The 6,819-nt window shown below is 43.1% G+C and overlaps 1 non-coding gene across 1 annotated transcript; it reads left to right on the plus strand.

Annotated features, from left to right (window-relative positions):
* The first annotated feature begins 6,520 nt into the window (after positions 1-6,520).
* On the plus strand, positions 6,521-6,612 carry TRNAY-GUA (transfer RNA tyrosine (anticodon GUA)). The gene is given in 2 exon segments: positions 6,521-6,557; positions 6,577-6,612. It is a non-coding gene; the product is annotated as a tRNA-Tyr (tRNA).
* The last annotated feature ends 207 nt before the right edge of the window (positions 6,613-6,819 follow it).

Here is a 6,819-nt window from a genome sequence, read left to right on the forward strand (position 1 = left end):
AAAACATTATTACAGGAGTTTGGTTTGGTTGTTGCCGGCTTGAAGCGTAGCGAAAGCCTGAAAATACAGCGAAACGAGACTGTAAAAGTCAAATGTTGAACGCCTAGTTCAGTTTGAGATTAGAACGCATAATAGCGTTTTTGAAATGTTACATCTCCGCATTATGAGACACGCAACTCACTACGCAATAAGGAGATAGTGCAAATTGCTACAAGAGCTGACTGCACAGGGTCTGCCTCAACGTTGTTCTCGACTGGCCCTAAAAACATTGCGCAAGACATTTTTTTCAATGCCAAATAGCACTAAGCTGATGTTGGAACAAAAATTGCTGTGGACAAACATATTGCATTCCACTGCGCATCGACAGTCATAGATCTATATCATTATCCAAAAATATGTGAAAGGAGATATTACTACGTGAGGCCACCGCATGTACGTCTTCCTAGCTATAGACGTGATTAGCTCTCTTGAGAAAGCATTAATTGCTCCGTAGCAGGGAATGAACATATAAGATTCAGTTGTCGAAGCCACTTCCCTCAGACTAGAAAAGGTGATGTCATCGAAATCTAAAAAGATTGACGCGTTAGATACCTTTAGCTAGTTGTACTTTTTCTTGAGTAAGCACAATAAATTTTTTGTTGCAATCATGCTATTTTCGTTTCGCAGGCAATATATGGCCGTGCTTGTATTTACCAAGTTCCATTTTCAAGGTATGCGAGTCAATTGCGCGTATTTAACAACTTGTTTCGCCTACTTGTCGAATACCAAGAAATGAACAAAAGGATAATGATCGGTTTTGTTAACAATAAATATCGGAATGAAACAGAAAGTAATTCTGTCATTTTATAGACGCAGACAACAGCGCTGCAGTATTTCGACCACAAAATATATTTGAAGAATCAGTATCATGAATTGTATAGCTGCGCTTCTGGTTCGCCTAATAAAAATGTATTTTCAACGTCGTGATCAAAAAAAAGCTTTATTCTTAAACTAAGAAGAGTTAAAGGAATTCGAAGAGTAAAATCAAATTATTTGACTGAAATGCATCGTCAGGACCGCTGCTGGCATTTATTTATTTCTTAAATTATTGACCCCTCATGGCCGGAGGCATTAGAAAGGGGGGTGGTTACCAACAATATTAATAGAAATACAAAAACAAGAATGGTGGGTGTTACAAAAATAATTCAGCTATTCATACAATGTTAGCTAATGCGTTGTGGAAATATCAGCTATTAGTGATGTCTACGATTTCAGCGGGAAGGTGGTTCCATTCCTGTGAAGTACGAGGCACGAAAAACTGAAATGCTGACACAGTGTTATATGTTTCAACTCCAACCTTGTGATGATGATCGGGGCTGTGCGATGCATAGTGGCAAGGAGGAATGAGCGCGTCCCGTAGAGTGGAATGATACTACTGTTTATCAAAAAGACTGAGACGAATAATTTTACGGTGGCACGCTAAGTAAACAGAGAAAAGATTTCATGCCGGTTACGCTTGCGCCATGAATAAAGTCAGACAAAATAAAACGAGTAGCACTATTTGGGATAAATTCAAGCGAAGTAATTAATTTATCGTAATAGTTGAAGAGGCTAGCGTAGTCCGTAATCTGCCAGAACCTTTCAATGCAGTGATGTACTCCAGAAAAAACCGGTCTTATCTTGCATCACCATTGTCCTCTTACGCTTAGCAGTTTAGAGTAGTGTACAGCGATGCTATTTTAATGGACGCCTTCAATGCCCGTCATCGTCGGTGGTGTAGCTCAGATGATAGAGCGCTCGCATAGCATGCGAGAGGTACTGGGATCGATACCCAGCACCTCCATTCAGCCTTTTAATTTCAACTCGTTTGGGGAGCACCGTTGTACTCATACTGAATAACCACTAGATATAAAGCGCGCCGGTTCAAACTGTAGCCCAAATTATTCCCTCATAGTTTGTTTCCTACAACCTGGGAAACTTATGTTTCCGAGAGAATAGAGGCAGGCTTCCCAGGAAAGTCCAATCAAGGTTCAAAAAAAGAATACACAATTGGGCAGTGAAATTAATTGATGATTGTTATGAGCCTCATGTCCTCTTGAAGGAAGTTTTTTTTTTTTTCAGTTGTGCCACTTTCCTTCCTTGACTAACCACTAAACCAATAACTCTTTACTTTTTGGCTTCAAGAATATTAGCGCAACAATTGCAGACCTTGAAGAATCGAAAACTGAATTATTGTCAGCCAACAATCGCTTACGTAAACAGTTCTTTTAGCCAGCCTTAAAATCTAACATGCAGGATAAGAAAGCTGGGATATGAAAGCGGTGACACTTCGTTGCCCCAAACGACGTGTCAGTTAACAAAAGCCGCATTTCGTTCCAGCTCTGCCTTCAAGAATGGTTTGCTTGTGCACTGGGCAAAATATATAAACCAAGTACTGAAAATATCATCCTGTAATTTTTTTGAAATCCAGTGTAATAAGGGGCGAAAATGGTAGCTTCATGCGAACACTGCACAGCCACTTTTAAGAAAAAAAAATTGCAGTTTAAATCTTTCTTTTGCCTCAATACAAAAATATAAGAAGCTAAATGATTCTGATATATATGATCTTAACAATAATAATAACGGTATACTCTGTGCTATGCCTAGATTGTTCCGCTGAAGGAATGCATGCGTGCTGACTTATGTCCTGCAGCCACAAACAAAGTACAGTTTGCTGCCTGTCGCTTCCGAATGCGATCGTGTTCTCTGTAATGCGCAGCAGTGCTTGTGCAAGTTTCCGTCGATTACGAAACCATTATTTGCGGTCAAACCCTCTTAGCAACAGAATTGCCAACGAAAATGGTTGTTCAAGCGCGAGCGCCAGTTTGGGTAATAGATAATTTTGAACAGCCAGTTATCAAAGGCTCACTGGTCTCGACATATCGAATTTTCAACCAACTCGCAGACAAGTGGCACCATCTGGCGCCCCCACCGCGATACTTTTTCTTTAGTGGTTGTGTACCGCGCAGCGGCGGACGTCCTCTGCGCAGGCGAACGCACGCTAAACATTCTCGCTGAATAATACTCTTTTGCCTGCGCAACGACTTAATTATAGGTGGTAATTAGAAAGGCGTATTATTCAGTCCTGCTGCAATACGCGATATTGAGTATAACTTGCTGCAAAAGCACACGAGGGTTTTCAAAACTGCTTTAGCTGGTGAAGGGCACCAGTATGCCTTCTGGCTTTCGTGAACGGAGCCGTGATGGACAGTAAGAGTTAAACATCTAGACGATAAATGCCTCCTAGCAGCAGCAATGCATGCTAGGAAAGACATTTTTTAAGAGCTGTCTAACTGGTTTCTCGGGGCTAGAAAACTGTCCGGTTGTTGAACGATTGCTCGGCGTTATGGCGTTATATCAGGTACCGAATCCGTAAACAGTCCGTCGTATGGATATTCTTAAACTCACATTGTATGACACGCACGCACGCACGCACGCACGCACGCACGCACGCACGCACGCACGCACGCACGCACGCACGCACACACACACACACACACACACACACACACACACACACACACACACACACACACACACACACACACACACACACACACACACACACACACACACACACACACACACACACACACACACACACACACACACACACACACACACACACACACACACACACACACACACACACACACACACACACACACACACACACACACACTCACTCACTCACTCACTCCGCCGGGATGGCGCAGTGGTTACGGCGCTCGACAACTGTTCCCAAGGTTGCGGGATTGAATCCCGGCCTCGGCGGCAGCTTTTTGATGGAGGCGAAAAGCAAGGCGCCCGTGTGCTGTGCGATGTCAGCGCACGATAAAGAACCTTAGGTGGTAGAAATTTCTGGAGTCCTCCACTACGGCGTCTCTCATAGCCTGAGTTGCTTAGGGACGTTGAACCCCACAAACCAAACCTAACCAAACTCCCCCCCCCCCCCGCGCGCACACACACACACACACACACACACACACACACACACACACACACACACACACACACACACACACACACACACACACACACACACACACACACACACACACACACACACACACACACACACACACACACACACACACACACACACACACACTCACTCACTCACTCACTCACTCCGCCGGGATGGCGCAGTGGTTACGGCGCTCGACAACTGTTCCCAAGGTTGCGGGATTGAATCCCGGCCTCGGCGGCAGCTTTTTGATGGAGGCGAAAAGCAAGGCGCCCGTGTGCTGTGCGATGTCAGCGCACGATAAAGAACCTTAGGTGGTAGAAATTTCTGGAGTCCTCCACTACGGCGTCTCTCATAGCCTGAGTTGCTTAGGGACGTTGAACCCCACAAACCAAACCTAACCAAACTCCCCCCCCCCGCGCAGACACACACACACACACACACACACACACACACACACACACACACACACACACACACACACACACACACACACACACACACACACACACACACACACACACACACACACACACACACACACACACACACACACACACACACACACACACACACACACACACACACACACACACACACACACACACACACACACACACACACACACACACACACACACACACACACACACACACACACACACACACACACACACACACACACACACACACACACACACACACACACACACACACACACACACACACACACACACACACACACACACACACACACACACACACACACACACACACACACACATCACACACACAGTTTCCTGAAACATTTACGGTCGCTCGCAACAAACAGCACTCCCCTGATGATTTCCGAATTTCCCAAATGTTAAGTATGAAAGCACTTGTAGGTATGCACTTGATCGAGGGGACCCGCAGGCTGTATACAGGATTTCATTAAAAAAAAAAGTTTTTCTATTGAAGGCTGACAACGTGTATTAGTGCGCGAAAATCAAATCACTCTAGTGTGCGTAATACAGAAAATAATATAACTAAATGACAAACGTTCTCGAATGAACCAAAGATGGCTTGCCAACGTTTCGAGATGAGGTCTGAAGAACGCAGATGCAAAAAGTAACCGATCGTGTCAGGTGTGCTGCCTGATATGAAATGAATAAAATTGATTACGAGAAAACGAAGAAATAATTGATGGCGCTATAGTTATAATGAGTGGTGAGAGAGAAAATGAAAGTTGTGTTTTCACTATATAAAACTTAACACTAATGACAGTCCAAACAAAATAATATAATTTGTAATGTTTTATGAAATATTTTCTGAAGCAACTAAATATAATCTGTTATCTAGGTCGTTAGTAATTGTTCATAAAACATCTTTTCCTGCAATATTTGTTTCTGCAGTTGGCTTCTGGATGCGTGGTGCGTATTTAAAATATTGGATTGACCAGCATGTTTTAGCGCTAGAAGAAACATTTCATATGCGATTGATGGAAAAATGTGGTCCTACAGTTGGAACATGCGACAATGTAATATTAGAAAACGAGAAAAGATAAGATAAAATAAAAGCACAATATTTTTCAGCTGGCAGCAAGAGCTTTGCAGGGTTGTCAGAAAACTGAAAGATTATTTGGATAGTTTTATGAATGGTATTTATGCGCAGTTATTGTGCAGTGTGAATGACTACAAAACGTCCTTAACGGCAATTCTTCGCGCTCGCACAGAACTAAAGTAGAAGTTGAAGGGACAAAATTTTGAAAAACAATAGCTACATTAAAATCAATGCCCTCCTCTACTTAGGCGCACACTTCGCGACATGTTTTGAAAACGCGCATTATATTTCAAGGGCTGAGTGCAGGGTGAGAGGCCGCCACAGTATGCGTATTCTGTCCCTGAAAGTCTTGTGATGACAGCTTTGTTAAGCGTGAATCAACAATGCGGTGAGGTTCTTAGCTTATGCAGATTTCTCACAAAATATTTGTTGGCAACGAGACAACGTTTCGCGTAGCACTGAACACCACTTCCCATATATGCATGCAAATTGTCATTCGTGCGTTCATAGAAAGAGTACGCTGTGAAACATAGCGTTTTGGAGTGCATTTGCTATTAAGGTAATTTGTTTTTGTTGAATAGAAAATTTTTGCGGAAAATGACTGTAGTCTTGAAAACATTCGGGGTTGAAACAGAAGACCTCAGGCACATAAATGAAGCACTTCCATCAAGATTCTCGTTAAGTACATAAAATATGTCCGGATATGAAAACTTCAACAGCACGTCGAGATAATAAATTTGTTTTTTTTATGCTTAAGTAGCGTCTTCAAAAACTTTTGATGCCGATCTTACAAACCGTTAATGACGTTCTCAGTCATTTTCGCGATCGGCGAGACAAGTTACTGCCCAAAGACGCGATTGCGTCATTGAAGAATGAGGCTAGCCGAAAACTTGTTTTTGAAGGGGAGGCAGTTGACTCGCCCTGAATGCACCGATATAGGTCATAGCGCGTGTCTCCAAGGTCCAGTCGACGCAGCTTGCAGCAAACGTGCGTTCCGTCGATAGCTCAGTTGGTAGAGCGGTGGACTGTAGAGGCGTCTCGCATACGGTAATCCATAGGTCGCTGGTTCGAATCCGGCTCGACGGATTAGTTTTTTTTCTTTCGCATATATTTGATAAAGCAGTAAGAAAAATGTTGCTGGATGCAGTTGTTCAACTCTCGTTAGTTGAAGCGGTGGTAAATATTTGTTCGCGTGCTTTTTGTTCCTCTTCATAAAAATTTTGCTTACAATTGGACGAGATCGTAGTCTCAAATCCCAACTCCCACTGTTTAGTAACAGATTATAGCCTGGGT

The sequence above is a fragment of the Amblyomma maculatum genome, chromosome 11 (assembly GCF_055883805.1).
Source record: "Amblyomma maculatum isolate TAMU_Amacu chromosome 11, ASM5588380v1, whole genome shotgun sequence".
NCBI lineage: Eukaryota > Metazoa > Arthropoda > Arachnida > Ixodida > Ixodidae > Amblyomma > Amblyomma maculatum.